Source organism: Seriola dumerili, unplaced genomic scaffold, assembly GCF_002260705.1.
Source record: "Seriola dumerili isolate Sdu_G_001 unplaced genomic scaffold, Sdu_1.0 BDQW01000138.1, whole genome shotgun sequence".
Classification (NCBI taxonomy): Eukaryota; Metazoa; Chordata; class Actinopteri; order Carangiformes; family Carangidae; genus Seriola; species Seriola dumerili.
Window position 1 is genome coordinate 18,868,734 of NW_019174393.1, and position 24,881 is coordinate 18,893,614.

The 24,881-nt window shown below is 41.8% G+C and overlaps 1 protein-coding gene across 2 annotated transcripts in view; it reads right to left on the reverse strand.

The window, feature by feature from the left end:
• Window positions 1-24,881, reverse strand: part of tmem178b (transmembrane protein 178B) — a 122,170-nt gene that overhangs the window by 31,514 nt on the left and 65,775 nt on the right. The window lies entirely within an intron of this gene.

Here is a 24,881-nt window from a genome sequence, read left to right on the forward strand (position 1 = left end):
CTTGAAAAGAACATAATATGCTGAGGCTCAATAGAGCTGTGTGTGTAGTGTGTGTAGCCACAGTATGTGTTCAGTAAGGTAGTGATGGAGGTAAGATTGCCATTTTATTGTTCTTTGTGCAGTCAGAGAGGTAAAGTGGGCAACAATGTCATGAGGTCAGATCAAGTGTAGAATGAAGGATGAATATGGGTGTGAAGCAGGATTTGTCAGGGATTGTTGTCTTTTCCAGGAAATCAAACTCAAAGTGAGGTTAGTCGAGGTAAGAGGTGAAGTCTTGACATGTCTAACAAACACTTTGTCTTTTCTCCTTCAGCATCCAGCAGCTTTCCCTTCGTCAGCACATGCTTCACTATCTGAGGACGACTGTGTTTCTATCCTCATGAGCCAGAGACAGAGACAGAGACAGAGAGAGAGAGAGAGAGAGAGAGAGAGAGAGAGAGAGGAGGGAGATGACCTTGGTTTCTCGGACTGTGGCGCGGCCTTGCTGCCCACATGCGCTGAGGAGATAAGCAACAGTGCTGAGAAGCCGACTTGACACAGCCATAAAGCTGGACGCTCTCTCTTTCCGCGGCACTCAGATAGGCTGTATATATACAGGAACGCTGTGTGAGCGGCTTATGTGACGCTTCCATTCAACATGTGTACACCCACACACAGCATCTTCTTATCTGCCCTATATACTGACTCATTTTAAACCAACTTTAACTACAGCTGCATGGTAGTGAATGATGAAGCTTAAAAAGAACTAGTGACAGCAAATGTACTGGAACATTGCTACAGTGACGTGACCCCTGTTGGATTATGCAGGTAAACAAGTAAACAAGTGCTCAGGGTGCATGCAAATCTTAGCGTGGATATGTGTCATGGCAGCTGGGAGAGCTCGCTCCTCAGAGCTCCACCTAGACAGAAAACCAAAACCTAGAAAGGAGAAAGCTTTTCCTATTCTCACAACCAGTCCTACCTGATGATCAAGATTAGATTCAAGATCACAACTCAACACAACAGGCTCTATTTTAACGGTCAGTGCATTTAGGGTGTGTTCATGTCTTTTTACTATTGTATTGGAGGAAAAAACAGATGCTGCTCCAGGCGCATGGTTCAAAAGGGTTGTACTTAGTCTCTCAATTATTCATGGGAGTGTTTTGGGTATACACCAATAGACCAGTCCTGACCAGTGAGTCCTGTGTGCAAAATTCAAGCAACGCCCAATACCTAAGCTGCTGTTGCCATGAGGTTCAGCATCTCCTCTCTGTCAATGGGAGAACACCGGCTCACACACAGAAATGAAATGCAGCAACAGACAAATATCTCCCCACTGTTGTTCTCAGTTCTCCATCACTTCTTTCCCAGAGGCATCATTAGTGCTACGCCCCCTCAATTTTTGTCTTTGTCTGGGCCTTGTTGTCAACTTCTAACTTCTGTTTGGTTTTAGGTGTACATTTAAGGGAATTACCATTTATTCGAACTTGGATCTTATTCTTATTTTCCCATCATTTCTAGAAAATTATGATAACATTGTACTCAAGTTATTTGCTGAGACCTGAGAACATGGCCAGCCACATTATCAGTCAGTTTATCCAGATGAACCACTTTCAAACTGAAGTCAAACTGCTTCGGTTTCTCTGGACTAGCCTGAGGGGTTTGGTTAACAACAACAATGACCCACAGAATTTTTTTTGTCTGATCTGAGGACTTCTATCACAAGACCACATTGCCTGCCTGTGCCTTCCAAAACTGTTACAAATCATTATTTCCTGGTGAAGTTAAAAGAATAAACGTCGGCTGTTGGTAGCACATGGGAAGTAACCAGATAATCTGTTGGCCCATTCGTGTAGAGCTCACAGTTGTATCCTCATACCGTAATTCATATAGTTAAAGGTAGTTATAAAGTAGTTACGTATTATAAATGTGAAATAATTTCCTTGTTGTATGACGAATTACAATTTGGTACCAGGGACCAATACATGTCACAAGGTGGCAGTAATGTTTTGACAAGAGTTACAATACAAAGGAGTATCGTAAAGTCCAGGAAGTAGGTTTCAAGAGAGAAAGTTAGCTACTAGCACAAGTGAAATGAAAAACAGCGCAGTGTTGTGCATTTGTCAATGTAATAAAGTGTTATGTCCACACTCACACTACTTTCACTTTTTATGCTGACAAACAAGAGTCATAAGCCACATGGCTCCTTTCTCTGGTAAATATGAACATTTTCTTCGTCTGGTGAACATCTGCTCTCAGACCTCAGCAGGTGAGTGCAACATCACTGATGGTAATGAGACAAAACTGTAGCAGAAGTTCTTCTTCATATTCCACATTTCCTTTTCCCCCTGCAATGTCAATAAGGAGCTAATCCATTAAACGCTGCCTTGGAAAGAGACTGCTCAACAAAATGGTGACTCTAACAGAGTAAATGCACTCTGTACAGCACATGGTGGAGCGAGAGAGGGGAGCAGCTCTTTAGGTGGCTAACTTTGAGCTAATTACAGTAAACTAGGAGGATAGCAGCGCACTGTGAAATCTTATGTGGCAGTTGGTCAAAGTAAGCTAAGCTCTCTCTTTTCTTCTTTTTCTTCTTTTTTTTCAGTCAGGGTAAATGACTTGAGGATTTCTGAGCTGGTGGATACAGAAGCTCTGTGATGTGACGAACCGGATTAACGGTTAGCTAGGACTTCATGGGAGGAAAACGCAGTGTGGACTCATCATCCTCTGCCGCACTGGCAACACATACAGCATTAAAAGCGTGGAGGATGCACTCGCACACCCACACACACAACTTTACTATGACAAACTGAGGACAAAGTGAAAGTGGGTACAGTATTATCCTATATAACTAGAAATCATGTTTAATGGCTAAAGGCATTAAAAAACTGTCAGATATGACATATACCTTCTGGAAATGATGTTGGTTTAAATCAGGTACATTTTTGAAAAGTTCTACTTGCTTCTGATGAATGTATTCCACACAAGAAAATATGTTCTTTCTCCTTGTCTTTAAAATCAACCCATGTTATCATATTCCTGCCTGTACTAGAAAACATCATTCGTCAGTACCAATGTTATAGTTACATTTGGCTCGGTTTGGGCACAAACCAACCAGTCCTTCAACCTGAAGAACCATACAGGTCGTCTTTTTCAACCCTCTGATACGACCCATAGGAATGTCTCCTGAAATAGTGCCCCTACGGCGGCATGTGAAAAAAAGTCTCTAAATCTAGAGACAATGAGCTGAATTGGCAACGATGCAGCTGTAAAAATCCCCTAATAGAACCAGAAACTCCATGAGGCAGTCAGCTGACCAGTGGTGGAAATATGATCAGTCAGTCAGTCAGTAAGTGACATTTCACATTATAGGGCTGGCCCCACTGCTGTCCAGCTGAAAAGAGAAATCTCTGCATATCTGGGCAACAACAGCAAGGACATTGGAGGTAAGTGCTGGCACAGTGCTCATTCTGGAGGATGTCACTTCAATGAGAAAGTGAGCATTCCTTTTGCACTGACTGTCTGAACTGACTGGTGCGATTTGGTGACAAAAGGAACAGAAAAGCCAAATAACTATTGTTGGGTAAATATAATTTATTTTCTTTCATTGTAATTAGAGTTAATTACCTGGAAGTCTCAGACAATATACTGATCATGAACAGTGCTCATGAAATGATCAGCTTAGGCCAAAGTGTTATCTTAAGCAGCTGTCACCAAAAATCACTGGAATTTACTGAGGCATTTTATGCCAATTTACGTCTCTGTTTACTGTTTTTATGAGCATCAGCTTGCAGACTGGGAGCTCTCGTTCTGCAGTCACCAACACACCCATGCAAATGCTCCTAGCAAAAAAGAGAGGACAAATGATGTGACCGATTGCAATGTTTAGCCTATCACTTGATAATAAATATGCAGCTTCGTGCAGTCAGTGGGGGTGGAGGGGGATGTTTTCTGTCCCAGAGACGAGCTGCTGAGTGGAGACAGGGAGATGTGGTGTCTCTGTGAGGAGATTTGCTGGTGTAGCCTGGCATTGCTTTGAAGTCTGTGAAGTGCTGCTGCAGACAACCATGAGATGGGGCTTTCAGTTTCCAATTACTCATGGCTCCACGCAAATATGGGGGAAACTAAATTCACTCAAGTTATGTCAGACCCATGCTGCAAATAAGAAGCTGCCTGCCAGTTTTCTTTGCATGTTATATAACATATGGTAAATGTCAGATTTGGCAATGTCGTATTCCAATGTGCTGTTTCAGTGGTTTTTCTACCATGGCAAAGAATAAAATCCAGAGATGTTCCTACTCAATCAGGGTACTTCCATAGATTATCAACCAGCTTAGACAAAACAAAAATGTACTTCATGTCAGCTAGTAGGACAGTTCATACTGCTGTTTAGTGTTTATTGTTTCACATGGGTCTTGGGAAGATTAAATCAGGTCCCCAAAACATGAGTCCTCCAACCTGAATGAACACACAGGCCATATTTTTCAACCCTCTGATACGACCAATAGGAGTGCCTCCTGAAATAGTGACCCTATGGTGGCAGGCGTACCGGACCTTGGTTGTCATAGTTACAATAATCAACATGGCGACCGCATCGAGAACAGCGTACCTACCTTCGTCGCCATAGTTACTGTAATAACAGTCATGGCTTGGTTAGGTTTAGGAAAAGATGGAGATTTGGGCTAAAATAAGTACTTCCTCAACATTACACATTTTTTGTTGTCATGGTTACAATAATAACAACGTGGTTAACTTTATTGAACTGTCATGGATAATAGAAACAACGTAAACTACTGGTTTCACATGGGAATCGAACACCGCTCTCCTGTATCATATTCATCCATCCACCACAACCTCCTCCTGACGTGGACTTTGTCTCTCTTTATACTACATCCCCACACTTTTCCCTTTGCTCCTGTCATAATTACTACGACCATTAGATGTCGCCTAGCAACAAAACCTAACTATGGGTCATAATAACCTCCTGCACAAACGACCCGTGGGCTCATTTTTTACAGGAGGACTGTCTGCAACAACTGTTTTCCATCATTAAAAAAATTATTCATGGATACTGTAGGCAGCTGCAAGATAATGAAACTAATGCATTCTACCATGTCTATGCCTGCCATGGTATTAAGGTACAAGCACCACTGCTGCAAGGCCCCTAATGAACTTCTCTGTTTATCAATATTCTCCTCAATAAAAATGAATTGTATATTTTGAGAGTCTCTTTTGGCCCTGCTCTGCAGGCACTGAGGGGCCCCCTCACAACTGCAGCTATTGACTGGCACTGTCAGTGCAACTTGTCTTTTGAGAGGGGGGAATTGCTGTGGTCCAGTAGCTTGTAAACACTTAGCATGTCGGAAGTGTCTCCAGCCTGTTTCCTTTGGGCTCAGAAATTCTTAGCTACTCGCACCTCCTCTGGTTTCAGTTGTGTCTGGTGGTGATCTGCTGGGGTTGCAGGCCTGGATTCCCATCAAGACATCTGAGTAAACCCTGGAGAGATGCTGCTCAGGCTCATTGATCACTCTATCCAAGCATGGGGAGAGGATTTTCCTCCTCACATCATCTACACTGCTTGCATCAGTTCTCACAGCACAAGATGATTGCATCCATCCTTTTCTGCTTTCTCCTTCGAGCTGCACTCGGCTCTGAGATGTCATATATCTCACACGGAGATGTGTTCTTTCAAAGTCCAAAGCAACATCATTGCTTTCGCTTCAAGCTATCATTGACGGCCTCTTTGTGTTGGAGTTTAGCCAACAAACCCACTGTTGGCTGTCAATATACTGGCGAGGCTCTGAGTGACAGCAGAGAGGTTGTTGAGCAGTGAGTTGACAGTGGGCAGTCAGCGTGCCCGCCGGGTCTGAGATAGCTGAACAAGATTATTTGGCTGCAATTCAAGTGGATTCTGAAGCTCCGGATATTTCTGACGGCTATCCAGGGAAACGCTGAAGAAGGCTTAACACACTCTCCATCGTTTCAAAGAAATAGAAAGCTTCTGGAATTTCCCTGCACACGTAATATAGCCCCAAATTTAGCTCATTAGTGTAACAGTGCACGTAAATGGCCTCAGGGTGATGTTCTGGAAAAACGGGCTTGCAACACGCCAACAGGCCCACTCATCATGGATGCATCACTGACTCCAGGAGATGTTGAGCTGATGCTGATTGACTCTACATTAAATCCTTGCAATTGGTTGAGTGAGAGAGAACTTATTTTTTTAGTTTTTTTTTACTGCATCCTCCACTGATACATACCTTACACACATGGTTAGTCTTTCTGTTATGCTGTCTGTCATGTCTCCTGCATAACATGCAATCATGCAATGTTCATTTTGTGAGGGTGGAGAGAGGGAAGCCGAATGAGATGGAGCCTTGTAGTTTTTGGCTGGATCATAACAGCAGGGTCAATGTCCCTGACTGACTGACTGACTGATGATATTTCCACCACTGGTGGAGTGCTGAGCTGCAGTCTACTGAGCTGCTCTGGTTTCCCAGCTGCTCAGGAACAGCAGGGAAGAGGAGGAGCACTTCCAATACATTGAGCCTCACCTCCATTCCAGAAAATAAACTACTTTCATTACATGTCTCATTATTACTAAAGGAGGCAGAGGAAAAACTAAACAGACACACCGAGCAGAGAGAGTAGGAGAGAGGGAGGGAGAGAGAGAAGTCATCGGTAACGAGGCTTCGTACTAACGACTATGACCAACTCTACATATCAAACAGAGGGAGTTAGACATAAAGACCTGCCTCTAATAAAAGTCTGTTACGTTCCCCAATTCTCCTTTCTGTCACTATGACTGTAATAAAGGCAAAAGCCTGAAAAATAACTTTAAAAAAGAAAGACAGTCTGTCTCTTCTAACTTTCTCTCTGAGTGATCATGTTGCAGTAAATCCAGCTGAAATCACAGCTCAGTCTTTGTCTTTTATTTATGTAATTGGTGATTTTGTCAGACGATATCACAGTTATAAAATCAGAATTTGACCATAGGTCCAGATATGTACTAGGTTTGGACCTGTCTTGTTTAAGAATGGGTCGAATTGCTTGAGGTACGACACTTGAGAAAACTGCCTCGATTGTGGCTCATGTTCGATTCGTCATGACCATGAAACTGAACTCCCTGCTTCTCTAAATGGGTGAGAGTTGCAACTACACGGCGAAGGAACTCTCTCTCCTCTCAATGATTTCCCAAAGTTTTTCACACTTTCTGCAGCTGCTTAATTTCTCCACCCCCACACCAGTGGGAGGCTTTTATTGTGAAGCAGCTACAGGATATTTTACAATTTTTACTTTATAAAAATATTCATTTTTCTTTGCTTTTTTTTGTCAGTGGAGCCTGTTTACAGAGTGGACTGGTAACATCCACAGTGAAGTGGTTAGAAGAGGTATTGTGGACAGTTAACATCGAATCTCCAACACATCCATCACCAAAGTAAGAAGCTCCTTGTAGCATGGCTGCATCACAGACTCAGATCACGTGCAGAGAGTGTAAATCCTACAGTATCTGATGATCTGATTTTAGAGGTCTGTCTGTTCTCCAAACACGTCCCTGCCTCTCAGACCTGCTGTCTGCCTGTGATGACCCCCAGGATGGTGATAAGGTCCACACCCAACCCTGTGTCCGGACTAAAAATAACACCAAGTTGTGAGCTAACTGCAGCACACATCATTGTGAGTCTGCAAAAGAAAGCTTCTGTCTTTAAAACCCCTCAGCAAGTTGTAAACATCAAAACCTGATTTGTGTCTGTGTGTGTGTGTGTGTGTGTGTGTGTGTGTGTGTGTGTGTGTGTGTGTCTGGAGTGGACCTCTATCCCTGAAGGGAAGTGGTTGATACACTTCACTGATTCAATCTAAGTACATTTCAAATGGGTTCTGTCTCATTTCATTAACAGTCCAAATAGAAATCCTGTGTTCTGTAAAAAAAAAAAAAAGAAAAGTTGGAAAAACTCAAAGTTTCAAGTTGACAAACAAAAAAAAAAGAAAAAAATTGTGTGGTTTAACTTAAATTCTGAACTTATTCCAAGTTAGAGTAACATATTAGTTTTCATCATGTCAACTCAGAGTTTTTACTTCCTTTTTACTGCCTTATCCCTCATGACAGCTTTAGCAGTGCTGTCACAAAAAGCCCAGTAATATTCTTCCTCAAGACAACCCTGTGATTCAAGTGGGAGGAAGTACCTATCAACGTCTTCCAGTGTAAAGTGTAATTGGTAGCTTGCAAAGCTCTGCTTTCAAAGTAGTTTCCTCTAGACTGAGTATGAAACAAGACTGACCACACCCCCCTGGTCAATATCACAAAAAATATTAAGTAATTACAAATACTGTCCATGTCATACAATTTCAATTCTAATGCTTTTCTGTGTTTTTAGCCCAATTAATGTGGAAATCAGAAATGTTAGACTAAACTATATCTCCATTTTAAAGAACTAACTGTCACTGAAGTCAGTACAACCCTCATTAATGAGATTACTTTTTTCTTCTTTAAAAACTGATTTTGCATAATGCCATCAACAAATGTCATCTCCCCTTCACCTTTTGCACTCAAGCAGCCGCTTATCAGCACTATCAGCTCACTCCCTCCTCCGTACTTAATGGTCAGCATTATACAGCATAGGTCCATACCAAACATGCTGGACCCCATCTGATTCACACAAATTTATTTTGGTTTTGTCTGACTAAAGAATGTGCTGCCAACATTCATCAGGCTTCTTTTCATCTTCGTTGGCAAAGTTTAATCTGCCGTTTTGTGAGCAGAGGTTTTCTACTTGGACACCGTCCGTGGTGGTTTAGACTGACTTTATGCACTGTCCTTTGCACCGTCCTTTGCACTGTCCTTTGCACTGCCTGATAACTGAAACTGAAACACCAGTTTCCACAGAGTAATCCTTTTCCAATGCCAGGTTGCATAAATAACGAATTGTGCATGGCATCATTTTTGGAGACCGGCCACTGCACCCTCTGTTACCGATAGTATGGCTCCTCCTGTACCTCCTAACCTCTGCTGCAGCTGTGTTTCTGCTTACGTTCAGTATCCTCTCCCATCTTCGCAAAGACTCACAGTCTGGTTTCTTACCTGTTCAGGTAATTCCTCACCCTGTGCAGCCATGTTGCATTAGAAAACAACCCAGGCCGAGACTGAGGAAGTCTTGGTGTTTACAGGTTATTTTACAACCTTGTTCACAGAATTAGCCTCATTTTTGCTGCAGTGATCACAAGTGCTCTCGCTTTTCCCGCTTCTGTTACAACTGAAAATTCAATTTATCTGTCACTGTATGTCTTGAGTCATCACACCCTGATTTTTTGTTTTTCTAATGATAAAGTGTTGCCAAATGACTGAGAAATTTCTTTAGTTCCTGAATCATCATTTTGTGTTTCCTTCACAATAATCCATCAGAGCTGTGAGCCAGACAGCTATTATTCTCCACTGGAGCACTAAATGAATTGGAAAGCTAAGGCTGCAGAAGAGCAAAAGTTTTATAATACACAACTGTCTTAAAGGATGCGATTGCTGGGGGGGGGGGGCAACAAGACTTTTTCTCTCCAGTGATAGGTTGGACTTCAGCCTTCTGCCCTCATCACATCATCCAGGTCCAGAGAGGGACAGCTCTCTGCCGGAGGCCCCGGCCAGAGGTGGAGGGAGCTGTCGACTGTTTCCTTGTGACACACTGTCACTGCTGTGCATAAAAAAAAAAATCCAACTGCATGCCACTTAAATCCCTCCTTTCCCGCACTGATCACAGCCCTGCTGTCTCAGTCGCAGGATAATTGTAGTTTTTTAAGGCTTAGCCTGTCTAAATTTGATTTCTTTCCCTTCTCTCTGAATATGAATGAGCCACAACTCAGCAACCAGCCTTCCAACGGGACTTCAGTCTCTCATTTCCTCCTTTTGTCCCCGTCCTCAGAGCCAGTAATGAAAGCAAAAGTTTGCACACTACCTGTCGGAGCTGATTTACCACATCTCCATCTGCTGGCATAAGTGTTTTATATCATCTGTGACACTGTTGTGGCAGCCGTCATCCTACGGCAATGGACAACCAACAAAACAATAATTACCGCAGGTACGTTAGCTGAATCTTACAACATAAAACCCATCGTTTGGTCACTATATATATATAATAACTGTGAAAAAATTTGAAATTAAAAGTTTACCCTAAAGGATATCTCTGCTGATCTATGAAAACAGTTGTGTCTTCTGTGGCTTTTGTGGCGAAGCTTCGACAAGTCTGAGAAAATAACCCAGAAAATAACCTCTGATGTCATTGTGATGTCATCAGGGGATTAGTTGTCACTATTCTGTCTCCTGCCATTCGCCGTCAACCCATTACACGCTGTTTCCCACTGCTTCACCCACCTGCCCTGCAGTAACCCCTGGGCGTCCTCACCCATTCACACCCCTGTTTCCAGTGTCTTTGTTATCCAGCCGGTTCCACGTGCTCCGTGCCAGATGTTCCCACGTTGTTTTCGCTAGGGACTTACGCTCTCGCCAACCTGCCTGTTACCTGTTTTGTTTTTTGTTCCTGATACCTGAACCACAACCTGCTCCTGTGCCTGCCTACAGTACCTTCCTTCTTGTCTGCATGGAAGCTTTTGTTTTCACCTCATGAAACCACTTCTCTGCACCTGCCTGCATGTCTGTGCCTGGATCCGCCTTTCTGTTGTCTAAAACAGCACTTGTGACAATAGTCTAATGCATAGATGGTCTCGAGTTTCATTCATCAATGGTTTTGGACCTTGAACCACACAAGGGACTAAAAGTCAGGATATTTGTTTCTGTTGCACAGATTTCTGTCTTCTTTTGTATTTGGTAGTATTTACGTTATAAACCAGAGTTTAGAGAAGTGTGAGAAGGGTCTCAAAAGGCCTGGAACTATTTAATTTTCACATATTACTCCCTGATAATGTTTGTTTTCTTTTTAACTGTCTGTTGTTTTTATTATTTTTATTGTGCTTTTAACCTTCTGTAAAGTGTCCTTGAGTGCTGTGAAAGGCACTGCCAAATAAAATGTATTATTATTATTATTATTATTATTATTAATGGTATTTAAATATATATATTTTTGGTTGGTTATCAAAAATTAATACATTTTCAAAATATCTCATTTAATTGCATATTAAGATTTTGAAAGCTGAGCAGGATGAAAAGGGTTTGAGTGAACAGATAATGTGCAAAAACATAAACCAGGCCACCCACAAAACAAACAGCCTTATTTACCGTCCTCTACACGTTAAACACTGCGCTGACGTTCGCTAACTGCAGCGTTTGCTCGATCAAATGTTCATCAGCTGATCAGGTAAGTGAGTGTACTTACTGTTGGGAGGGTGTCTGACCTGGCAGTGCCGTCATCTCATCAGTAAACATGAGCGCAAGCACAGACACCTGAGGGGCGTACATGATAGTGGCCACAATGAGATAACTTGGCCCAGTACGTGCCCAGAGCATGATGCAGCTCTAGCCCCTGCTGACAAGTTCCTGAAATTAATGTCACTTCTGGAATATTAAGTTTTAACCTGCTAGTGGTCCGCAAGTTAATTAGTTAAAATATCATGTTTTAAATGTAGTGTTTCTCAAACTGTGTGTGAGTGAGCACAAAGCCTACTAGAGAGTACTGCACATGTGTTGTTTTCAATATTAAAACAACCCATTTGTAAATTCCAAATTCACCAGTTTACAGTTTGTTCTACTATTTATGTTAAAAATGATCAGCGTGACATTTGAAAGGAAATGCGGATGAAGCTAACAGTTATCCTGCCCTGGGATTGCGCTAAATTTCTCCAGTTATCAGCCTGTTAACTATCAAACAGAGAAAGCGGCAAGATCACGGATGAAAGGGTGAAGGCCGAGTCAATTCACAGAAAAACCCAAATGAAACCTCCAAACATAACGGACACAACAGGCAAGTCTTTAAGTGTTGAGTTTTAGCAGTAATTTAGTCACCACGGCTGAGAGTCGTGGTGCGTTTGATGACATCCGACCAGTGTTCATACGTGCGTGAATGTTCTGATGTTACATAAATAACAAGACCTGTTGCCGTGCAGTGTGTGAGCAGCGAGGTTTCGAAATGATCAAAACATCTCTACCGAGTTGAAGTGACCGGGTAGCTGAATGATTAAGGCACTCACCATTAGCTATTACATACTGTATTTTCTGATCAGAGAGTCACCAGCTCGGTTCCCGGCCGGTCGGACTTCTTGCAGCATGTCATTCCCCTACTCTCTGTCCCCGCGCTTCCCGCCTGCCGCCACTGTCCTCTCCAATAAAGTCATTAAAGTGTCCCGTCACTTTGCGTCACATCATTAACTGGCTCTGCTGGTGTCTTTACCGGCCCCACTGGTGTCTTTGCCAGCTGCGTCAATGTCTTTACCAGCTGCTCCAGTGTCTAGCTCTGTCTGTGTCTTAACCGGCTCTGTCGGTGTCTCTGTGGCCGAATGGAGGCCGGAGATGTGGCTGACAAAGTGTTTCTGTTGGTCTGAGATGCTGGTGGTCTAGTGCAGCATCGAGTGGCACTGACGATCATTTACAGGACCTTAAAGAAGCTAACACAGGGGCATGTAGGGCCCTTTAACATGAGTTCTCCGCTCTAGTTGATGTTCAGGGTCAAAATGTAGATGCCAAATCTAGATCCCATCTGGATTTAAAAAAATTCTTTCCCAATACGTCTCCTTATAGCAGTGTTAAGCGTCCATTACTGAGAAAATAAATATGCTTGAAGCACATCATTTGTGCTTTGATAAATACCAGCCTCAGGAGAATGCCGACTGATCAGGTTTCTGTTGGAGCTCCAGTGGTTGTCCTGGACTGAGACGCAGCTCACAGCTCTTCCCTCCAGACTGCAGCTTCATATGGATGAGCAGCGATGACTCACTGGGCCTTCGGGCTCTGAGGTTACATGGCAGCACACGACCGATTTCCACTAATATGGAGTGCCTAAAGCACATAAGTATAACGAGGTGCATCCATGACTGCCAGCTATGTGTTTCTGCGGCGTTTCAACCCTGTTAATTAGGCCTAATTGTACTTCCCATCAGTCATTCACAACAAGAGGGAATGAATCCGAGCAATGTCTTTCTGCTGCTTCATCCTTATACCTCCGAATCAACTTCATGTTTTGTGTGAGAGGCAATGAGTAATGGTTGTCGTGCCAATGAGCAGCCCCTTCACCATGTCTAAATATGGAAACGAATGATTTCTCCACTAATTACTATCACCATAATTGCCTGCTGCTCAGCATAAATTCCTTTAACTTGACATCAGACAGAAGGAAAACATGCAGGAAACTTTTTGAAGCTTTAACACCCGTCCCTGTCAGATGATTGGTGAGATGAAGTATGATGAGGACGCTGGCCGGGAAAAGACAAACTGCGATGATGTGGAGAATAATACAGGATGTTCCTAACAGCAGCTCGGTGACTCGCATAAATAATTGCGTGCGTTGACCTTTTCCCTCGTCACGTCTGAACATACGGAACATTGTGTCGAAATGTTTTTCTCCAAGGAGCGCCTTACACGGTGAAGACGGCGACGGTTGACTGTACAGAGAGCTGGGCTGTCATTGGCTGATTTATCAGAGATGCAGTTCACACTGAAATTGATGTATATGTCAGAAAACCTGTGATGTCTTGGATCTTAGGCATGTCTGTACTGTCATTTCTTGGTACTTATCAGTACATGTTTTGAATGCACAGGGCAACAACATCATATGTAGATTTATACAGTTTGCAAATAAAAATAAATTGATAATAAATAATCAGAAACTTAAAAAAACAAAAATCAGTTTTTACTTATAATCAGCCTCCTCCTGCCTATTTCCTTTCATTCCACTGTTTTCCTTGGTCTATGCTAGATTACTGTTGCGCATTCCGCAGAATAGATAATATTGTTGATTTTTGAGATGTTCCCAGAGTATGCTGGGTATGTAATGTTCTGCACTGAGGTTTACTAATTCCAGGAAATAGCCAAAGCCAAAGACTCAGACCACTGGGTCCGACACTGACAAAAGCTCTGACCTTTTCCCTATTAATCAGCTTAATAACAAGAACGAAACAAAAGCTAACTGTCAGAGCGCAAGACTGAAGCATTACCAGCTGTTACGAACCCACTTGAATCCTGAGGAAAATGCAGCTGACTCTAAACAGAGTGGGAGGTGAAGGACACGTGTCACTCTGGACTGTAGCTGTAAAAACCCTGATTAGCTCTAGTCTCCCCCAGAGATTCATATACAGTAGTATGTTATCATTATATCAACAACTGGAATATCAATGTACTTACTGAACTTTAAATATTAGTATAGAAGATCAGAACTTTACTGCACATCCCAATATATTTCAGGAGAGACTGAAACGGTTATTAGAAAACAATTAGGGCTCCATCTAAAAATGTGTTTCTCCATTATTACTGTCTGTTGACTATGCTGTATATTTATTTTCTTAATTAGTTGAGGAATAAGGTTACAATCAATTAGTCACACCAGGGAACGCATCGCTATGCGCAGTGCAAAACACTTTAAATACTGTAAGGAAAAGTATTGGGCCGCTTACTGAACCTGAACTCCCAGTAATAAACTCACAGATACAAGAGGATTTATTTTAATAATCCAAAGGAGATGGAGATTTGCTTAAAGTAATAAAGTTGCCCATTATACAAACGATCCAATGTAGAAAAGTAATTTTAATGACTGTTAGGTTTGAACTTAAAAAAGACAGATTTAAAAAAAAATGGCCAAAGTGGAAGCAGCAGAGGTCCAGATTCATTTCTCAGACTTGACAGAATTCCTCCACAGCCACAGAAGACACTGTACAACTGCTCCTCACAGGCTGATTAGTATTCATCAAGTAAACTGATCTTAATGTTTGAAATTGGTGGAGTGCCCTTTCAAATATGTAATAAAGATATCCACTGTGTGTGTTTGGTGTTCGGGGTTGGAGAGATCTGGGTCTTTGCCTCAGCCATTAAAATAGTCTGCTAAGCGGTAGAGCAGAGAGCACTTCTGACACTTTTCACTTCTACTTGTGTATATCACGTTTTTTTTTGTCTCAAATACTTGTACCAGAGTCAGCTTCAAAAATTAAGTATCACATTTTAGTAAAAGCTTTGTAGTTGGCAATACTTTAAAAATCTGGAAGCAGATAAAATTATATATCAAGGCTCCAAAAAATCCATGTGGATACACCCCCCCCATCTGTGAGAATCATTCCTTTATATTTGGTCTAAATTATAACGTTATAATGTACCTGTTCAAGGAAAACTCTATTGGACACAGCAGGACTGAAGCAGGCATGGGTGTGTGAACTGAATGTAAAACTAAATGATGATGTCTGGGTGAGTGTTTAAAAGAGAATACACCACTGTTCAGTCAATGTCAGGTCATCTCATACAATTTAAAACATTACATTAGACTTTATTACTCTAAGGAAAAGTTACACAGTTTTTTTTTTTTCTTCTGATGTTTCATCTTTTTGTAATCGGTATAAATCTAGAATTAGTAATGTAACACACTTTTTCTGGTCTTGCAGTAAAATTAACACCAGCTCGAAAAGCATTTCGGGGCTTTTGGGGAGCTGAGAGCGATTCTAGGAGCAACTTGCTCTTTATCTTCTGCCAATAAATATGAAAAAACGGCTTGTTTGGAATGGTAACTGCAGAGAAGTTAATGATATGATGACATATGACATATGATTTGCGGTTGGGAGAAATGACAAACACTCTGCACTTGGAGAGACTTGGAGATTTTACAATGAAGATAGAGGAGGTGTGTTTGAGAAGATCTGTTTGTCGCAAAAAATACTGTAATATATAAGTTTGTTCTTTTTAAAGAAGCACTAACTTGCACTTAATTATCAGTGACTGTGGCTACTGTTGTTTTGCGTGATGTGATGTTTTTTTTTATTCTCCCTTTCTGCATTCTGATTATACAGCAAATAATAAACATATGCATATATGTATAAATTTAGTATCAGACACGCTCTACTGTTCAACACTAACACATCCTCCTCATTGGTCTGCTTGGGTGTAAACGCTGATCACAAATCAAGATCACCAACGGCTGTCATTTTGGGAAATCTCATTTGTCATCATCTCTCCTTCCAGGATTGATAGCCTAGAGGTCTGGGAGGTGTTTAGCTTAGCTTAGCTCATAGGCTGGAGGCAGAGGCTAGCCTCTGCCAGAAGTATAACAATATGCCTTCCAACAATTCTGAAGCGGTTTGCACTGTGCATACGCTTATGATCATTTGATCTGCTTCACATCAAAGTCGAGGCCTCAGGCAAGACATTTGAAGAATTCTGACAAAACTGCAAAAACTAGGCCCCCCATTTCCATTTCACACCACACCAACACACACACACACACACACACTCACATCCTTGTCTTACTATATCTGTGAGGACCTGTAATTGACAGAATGCATTCCCCGGCACCTCACCCTCACATTAACCATCACAACAGAATGTCTAACTTCAACCCTCACCCTAACCTAACAGTCATTTCACCACGAAGCTGAGACCGGGTCTTTCATTATCAACTCAGTCCTTATAAAGATTCTTTCCAAAACACAGTGGTTGAATCAAAACATCTTCCTTTAAACGCACAGTGTGTAACTCCTGCTTCAAGGGGCCTCTCCATCAATCAAAACAATAAGAAAAGACGGCGGGGAGTAGAATGGGATCATGGGAGTTGTTGTCTTCACCATCATTACTGTCAGTCAGTAGTTGAAAACCACCAAGGTGTAAAAAGTGTATGTGGCTTAAAACTAGATAAAAGTCAATGATGAGCTTCTGTCAGACAAACACACTGACACATGATCATAGAGGATGTGATGTCACTGACAGGCGACCAATGAAACGTTACCATGATTAAAATCACAGATTTCTCTGGTTTGAGAATTGATGGAAACATTTGTGATAATGTAAGAACACAATTCAACAACATATAGAACAGAGGTCTAGTTGTTTTTAGACATTTTAATGTGGAAAAGTTACAGATTAAAACCTTAAAGCTCTGAGGAATGTAATGATGCACATTTAGAAGAACCTTTATCTGTTCTAACTCTCTGTTTATGTCTCTGGGCTTCATGGACTTAATCCTGGAGGATTAGGTGATTTTTGCCTTTAAAGTTAAAATCCTTAAGTGTGTTACCCATAACAGGGATACTCCAGTGAGTTCACACTTCCATGAAGAAGAGAGAGAGAGAGAGGCTGATAATGCATCTGGATGGTGTCTGTTTGTTAGACTCCCCGCTAAATTGCCCCGCCTTTCAAATGTCACACCTCCAGTTTGTGACACAGGAGAAAGCTGAAGAAGACACGATGCATCTGTTTTCAAAGGCTCTGTGGGACTAATCATGATGAGTAAATATTTGTAAAAAAAAAAATCAGTGGAGTGCACCTTTCAAGCTGCTCCCTGGTGTCTACAACGTCACAAAGGGTCTATTTCCACATTTGAAGTCCTCGCTCTTACTCTTTGACAGGAACCAAACTGTTTCATCACGAATAACCAGAGGACTCCGACACTCCTGAGCTCTGGCTGCTTTTTCCTTCCTCATAACTTTATATTTTTTCGCTTGCTGCTGACCTCCTTCATGGTCAGGTTTCCTGCTGCAGAGGCAAACTGCTGAGACTCACACTCTTTAATGTGACAAAAAAAAAAAAAAAACCCTGATAGTAAGAAACTGATGGATCACTTTTTGTTTTGTTTGTGTGGGGGAGTGAAAGTGATGGTATAAAAGGGTGGAAGGTGGAAGTTCTACCTTATCAGCTTAACAGGATGAAACCAGCAACCCTACAAAGCTTTTAAATAGCAGTGAATCAGTGCTTCTCAATGAGATAAATCCCTGTCATCTTCATGCAGGCCTGCTCAGTGCATAATCTACCAACTGTAGCAGCCACATCAGTGTGATGAGATTGAGTGGGAGTGACTGCCTGGTGAAAAATTAGCCTCAGCCACAACCTTTAGCTACTACCTTGGATTATACACTGTCACTCATTGACAGCTTTTCCCCGGCTCACAATTTATAGTTTCTTTTGAAGTAACAAAACCCCTAAGCTGCGGTATGAGAAAACCTCCTTCCATCCTGTCCTCTCTGAAAGCCAGCGTCAAAAATGTGTGCACCCTCGCTGCTATCTGCATCTGTGACAGAGAATGAGGGTGGGAGAAGGGATATTGTGTACTCTGTGCTGTTGCTTTGATGTTCAGCAGTAATAGAAAAAGGGGTTTTGGTTCCCAGCCGCGCGGTTGCCGCTGCGCGGGTGCCACCGCGAGTCGCTGCGGCTTTTTTGACTGACAGAAACAAATGAGTATCATGTTCATCTCTGAGTCTTTGAAGCAGTGTCAGTGTCACCCCACTGTTTCCTCAAATCTATGTAATGGGAGTGGGAGAAATTGTCAGGCCTGCCCAAGCTCAATTTCACTTCATGAAAGTGAAGACTGGGTTGTCATTCTTACTTAATCCGTACAAGCCCCGAGGCAGTGTGGGTGGATTTAGTCCAGGATATCTCTGAAGTTGAACAGCAAACTATTAAACTCTGCCTGCTGACCAAACAGCCTGAAAAGGCTGAGATGAAGTGGGGTTACTCGTCTGTAAAAAGCAGTACTTGGGTCTTCCACTTCCAGGGGCCGCACAGCGACGCGGTAGACCGGCGGAAAGAGTTAGGCAAGTCCGTCTTTATTTTAACACTCATCTAATCTTCCAGATGGTGAAAAGGTGTAAATGACTATGTCTCTGCAAGACGCTCCAAATGAAACTACATGTCTGTGTGGAAACTGATAAGGAACTCTGAAATAAACTGCCGTTCTCTCCGTCTCATTGAAACATCAGGACGAAGCATTTCAACACATATGTGCCCAGTTTCACAAAGATACTTCACACTGGTCTGTAGTGTTGGACCACTCTTCATTTTGCTCACAGATTAGTCTAATGCAAGTAAAACCATTTCACAAAAATAAAAACTGACTCATTTTTAAGACAAACACATTAGACACCTTACCACTAGGCTTACTCAGGGGCTGGTTTCACAAAGACAGACTTCGACTGTGGTTTATGGAACCGAGAGTCTGACTTCAGATAGACGTCTGAATTCATCTGTTGCACAAAGCAGATTAGTTCTTGACTATCTTAACCATGGACTGTGGTACAATGAAATCTGGGTAAATTAAGACTTTTTAAAAAATGTTTTATATACAATACATATATATATAAAAAAAAAACTTCTCAGTTCCGCATACACCCAGCAGAAAATGTTTGTCTTTTGGAAGAATTCAACAGTTACAAGGACATTTTACTTGAAGAGTGAAACAATAAAAAGAAAAATGTGATTTGAAAAACAAATCTTGTGCGGTCTCTTTCCCGTCTCATCACTCTTTCCATAACAATGTCAGCAAACCACAAATTATGAGCCATGCTTTCCTGTTATTTGATGTTGGGTGCTACTGGTCAGCGCAGGTGTCACTGATTGTTACCATGGTAACATTGGTCTTATGCCTGAGTTAGCCTGTCGGTAAGGTGTCAAGTGTTTTTGGCTTAAAATGAGTCAGTCATTATTTGGTGAAACAATCTGACTAACATCAAACTGATCTATGAGCAAAACGAAGACTGGACCAACACTACAGACCAGTCTGAAATATCTTTGTGAAACCAGCCCCAAGTCTATGACCAATGTTACCATGGTAACAAATTAGATTTTTCTTTTACTCTCTTTGCTGAATTTCCCAAGTAAAATGTAAATAGTAACTGTTAAATTCTTCCTATGGACAAATATTTTCTGCTGGGGGTAAGTAGAGTATTTGGATGTGGTTCCTTGGTCGGCCATTTTTTAAATACAACAATAAAAGTCTTAATTTACCCACAATTCATTGTATGACAGTCTGGCTTAAGTCAAGACCTAACCGCTTTAAACTGTGTAGTTATTACAGTGACACATTCTGTTCGTATCAAGGATGATTATCCCTTGTGTTGTTGGTTACCTTGGTTACCCTAAAATGACTTGGTCAAAGAAAATGACTTTGAACATTTCAGAAAATCAAATTCACCTGCTTTATACTTAGGTGATTTCACAGCACTGACAAATCATTCATTTACTACATAATCGTGTCCTCTGTGCCCAGTAAATAGAGATTTCAGAATCAATTAGCGTCATCACTGGGAGGTCTAGCGAGCACTCATTTACACTAATCTAAAATGTGATGTATTGCACTGTGGGACTGTTAGCAGAAAGTAGTGTACAAGTTATGTACAGCATCTGCAGTCAGACCGTGGACTCATTAGAAGCCGACTGTCCCATGAGACCCCCCAGTTCAAGGCCTTACATATAATTTGTTATTAGTGGGCCGGTCAGAGCTGCTGCTCATGGTTTGGTGGTGAGAGCTTGTCACTCGGTGGACAGAGCTGTTTCTGTTTTTTAGTTTTCATACCCACCGTGACAAAACCTCAGTTAGAGGAGTGGAGTTACCTCCCGCTGAGATGGTGTGTGGATGGGCCCGGTAATAAGGACATTAAACATCTCTGACTAGCCGTAAATAAGAGCTCTGTGTTTTTCTCAGCTCACCAATACGGAAGAAACACATCCTTCCTATTGCACATGAGCCGACACCGAAGTGGAAAGTGACAGTAACTGAGCCAAACATTTTCAGAGCTTTTGCATACACAGCACTAGCTCTCTTATTAAGCCTGATAAATGTGATGTCATTTGTCCTAATAAGCCTATCCATAGGAGAAAGTGTAGTGTCAATGATCTCCTGGTGGGACACGTGCGCTTGTCTAGAACTGAATGCACTAAATGTAATGCCAAACAGAGAGATTCAATTCACGGATTTATCAATTTAATCTAGAAAAAAAAACACATACAGCTGCTTGTTATGGTTCGCCCTGAGGGACACTTTATGTCTGGACACTTTTTTACTCTTTGTTAGGACATTTGTTTCATTTCCCTTTTTTATTTTGGAGTTGACTTCCTCGTGTATCTCAAAGTCATTTTACTTCCTGTCTTTGTCCTGTTTCCCTCCTTGTTGATTGTCTGCCCTGCTCTACACCTGTGTCCAATTACCCTTGCCTCCTTTGTGTATTTAACTCTCTTTCTTCCCCTTTGTCTTTGTCAGTTCGTCTGTTTCTGTTTTGCCATGTTTACCCAGTGTGTCCTTGAGCTGCCGTTTTGTGTTCCTGGTTTCCGGATTATTTCTTAGTTCTATTTTGCGAGTTTTATAAGTTGGTTTTCTTTATTCAAACACTTTTTTTCTCGTCTACACCCTTTTTGTCTGTCTGCATTTTGGGTCCTTAGTTTCTCATACCTGACATTGCTTATTCATGCTATTAGCCAGTCAGCCAAGCTTTACTTGATAGAGGCAGGAAACAAAGTGTGACCATGGGTCCCATAGGTCGTCTGTGCAGCAGGTTATTACGACCTGTAGTTACGTTTTGTTGCTAGGCGACATCTTGTGGTCGTAGTTATGATGACTGGAGCAAAGGGAAAAGTGCGGTGACGTAGTGTAAAGAGAGACAAAGTCCACGTCAGGAGGAGGTTGTGGTGGATGGATGAATATGACACAGGAGAGCGGTGTTCAATTCCCATGTGAAAGTAGCAGTTTATGTTGTTGCTATTATCAAAGTTAACCACGTCATTATTATCGTAACCATGACAGCAAAGTTCATCTAATGTAGAGGAAGTACTTATTTTAACCCACACCTCGATCTTTTCCTAAACCTAACCAAGCCATGACCATTATTATAGTAACCATGGCGACATGATGCATCATATACAACAATCCATGCAGCACAATGTCCTTTTTGTCCTGCATGTGTCTCATTGTCTTTCAGAATTATCACACTCATCTCCAGAATACCACGTTTTATTCATCACATGTTCAGCTCCCACTTGAGGACTCCCCCTGGGCGCCGTCGTCACACAGGGTGATGGGGGTGGGTGGGGCTGGGTTCTTCCTGAAGTCCACTATCATCTCCACTGTCTTGGTTTTGATGGTCTGGGAATCAACCAGCTTCACGTGCTGCCTCCTGTCAGGCAGGAAGTCAGTGGAGTCACACAGCTTGGAGAGCTTGTCCTGCAGCAGAGCCGGGATGATGATGGTGTTGAAGGCAGAGCTGAAGTCCACAAACAAGGTCTTGGCATAGGTCCCTGAGGAGTCCAGGTGCTGGAGGAGGAAGTGAAAATCCATGTTGACAGCACTGTCTACAGACCTATTGGATCTGCAGGTGAACTGCAGGGGGTCCAGGAGTGGGTCGGTGATGGCTTTGAGGTGGGACAGCTCAAGCTCAAATGACTTCATAACCACAGAGGTCCGTCCGCCAGTTATTAAGTCCTGTGGTCCTTGGTGTTTTGGGACAGGGATGATGGTGGAGGATTTGTAGCAGGGTGACAATGAGAGTGGTGTTAAAGATGTTCATGAACACTGCAGCTTGAGGCAGTTTCCTGTTTACTTACATACATGTGTGCTCTGTTGTCATTTTGATGCACTTGCATTGGCGCTCTACTTTTTGTACATGTGTAACATGATTTTGGCATAGGCCTTCATCCATTATGTTCTGTAACAGTAGTTATTCTCGCTATTTCATTAAATGGCGGAAATAAACTGATAACATTTTGGGGAGAAACGTCCAACTAGAAGTAATAATACATACTGCGCATGGAATATCATTGGCTCTGGATATGCTACAGAATAGCCTTGAATTAGGAACTTTTTCCCTCTTCTGCTTTGTAGGACAGACTGCGCAGTGGGAAGAAGACAGAGGAAAGCAGACAGCGGAGCAGTCCTCTGCGGTTTAGAGCTGAGAGGAGCTTTTCCCAAGCCTGTCACCTGACAGCCAAGGCCTACTCAGACTGAGACAGTGACAGTTTGAGGTCAGAGTGTGTTTCCACTTGGCTCAGTGGCCAAGCGACTGGAGAGTTTCAACATGCCCAGAGGAACGGCTCATGAATGGCAGGTATCCTAAAAGTAGCTAGACTCCCCCCAGATTCCTCTGACAGCACTCGTAGCCGTGCTGATATAATCTAACAGGCAAACCGTGCTGTGGAGAGGAAGCTCTCCAGCTCCGGTCCAGGACTTTAAACTCAAACACAGTCAGTGAGTCAGTGAAAAAACTGAAATCATTGTTTTTGCCCCCCTAAGAAGAAAGACTAAAAGTCAGTGTTCACCTTGAAGCCCTAACACTAAAACCTACAAATCAAGCCAGAAATCTTGGTGTAGTTATAGACTCTGATCTAAACTTCAACAGCCACATAAAGACAATTGCAAAATTGGCCTATTACCATCTCAAAACAGCAAGAATTCTGTCTAACAGGAAATAGAAAAAGTTATTCATGCATTTATTTTCAGCAGGCTTCAACCATACAGCTGCACCAAGACAGTGCAGCACATCACACTGCTCCTGAAATCACTGCACTGGCTTCCTGTGCGTCAGAGGACAGATTTTTAAAATCCTTCGACTGGTCTTTAAATCTTTGAGTTGCCTTGGGTCCAAACACATCTCTGATCTACTTGTACGATATAAAGCACCCAGACCCCTCAGGTGATCTGGGACAGGTTTACTCAGTGTTCCCAGAATCAGAACCAATCAAGGTGAAGCAGCTTTAAGTTCCTTTGCTGCTTACCTGTGGAACGAGCTTCCTGAACACCTGAGATCTGCTGAAACTGTCAGCTCATTTAAATCATGGCTTAAAACATCAGTTTACTGCAGCTTATCAATAAATCGCATACATAACATCTTTTTAATCTTGTGAATTTGCTTGTTGTTAATGTCTTTTAAATGGTGTCCTAAGCTTCCTTCTTGATCTTATGTATTAAAATATTTTTATTTATTCAAATTAGTTTTTATTGTTTTTTTTTTTTTAAATACAGTTTTAATGTCATCTTAATGTTCTATTCTTAATGTATTTCCATAAAGCACTTTGAATGGTGTCTGAATGGTGCTGTATAAATAAACTTGTCTTGCCTTTAATCAGTGTTGGAAGGAACCAACAACATACTGATGATTTATTCTTGTTGTGACCTAAAACAGAAGGTTTACTCTGACGGGGGATTATGGATCCATCTTTTTTTTTTTTTTTATACCTGTTCAATTTTGACATTCATCATGTACAGTACAACCTAACAGATAGCATTCATCTTCTGGGGACTATGAACATACACTAGATTGTATGGAAATGTAGTTTCCAGGTTCGTGTTTAAAATACCAAAGTATTAAAAGTCAAACGTACATTATGACCTGATGAGATTCAGTCTTTTAGGCGGATGGACAGACTGACCAGCTGACCACAAACTGCCACAATTCCATTTAAGACATCATTAAAAATAAGAAATGGCCTAGTGGTTGAAGTGATTGCACAGTCCTGGAAATGCTGTTGCTATGAGACCTGCAAAAACCACATGCATTAAGACCTAAGTAAGTTCACCCAAGAAAAGCCAAGTCATTAAAATCGAAACGGTTCATCCCTCGGAAACCATGAATGGGCAATGACAATCTTCTTACTTATAGATATGTTGTGTACAAATCTGACATGTGACGTGTGAGGCAGCACAGTGGAGTACCAGGTATAAATAATGGACTGATGTAGTAACTTGACAGTGGCTGGAAAAGGAAGGTCAGATGGTCACACCTGGATTTATGGAATCAAAGACGGTTAGCATTGATTCTCTCAGGTCCATGAACATCCATCGTGAATTTCATGGAAATTCAGTTTCCATATTGCTTATTCAGTTAGTTCAGTCACATTGCACAAAGGTAAATTCTGGACTGATTAAGGCACCATAACGCAGGTCAGGGGGATCATAAAAAGCATTGGCGATTTTCCTCTGAGAACCATGACACAATACATTTCATGGCTGTCTGCTCAGGAGTGGCCTAAATATCTTGCTTTTAAAAAAATAAACAAATACTGATTATTGATCACTGGATCA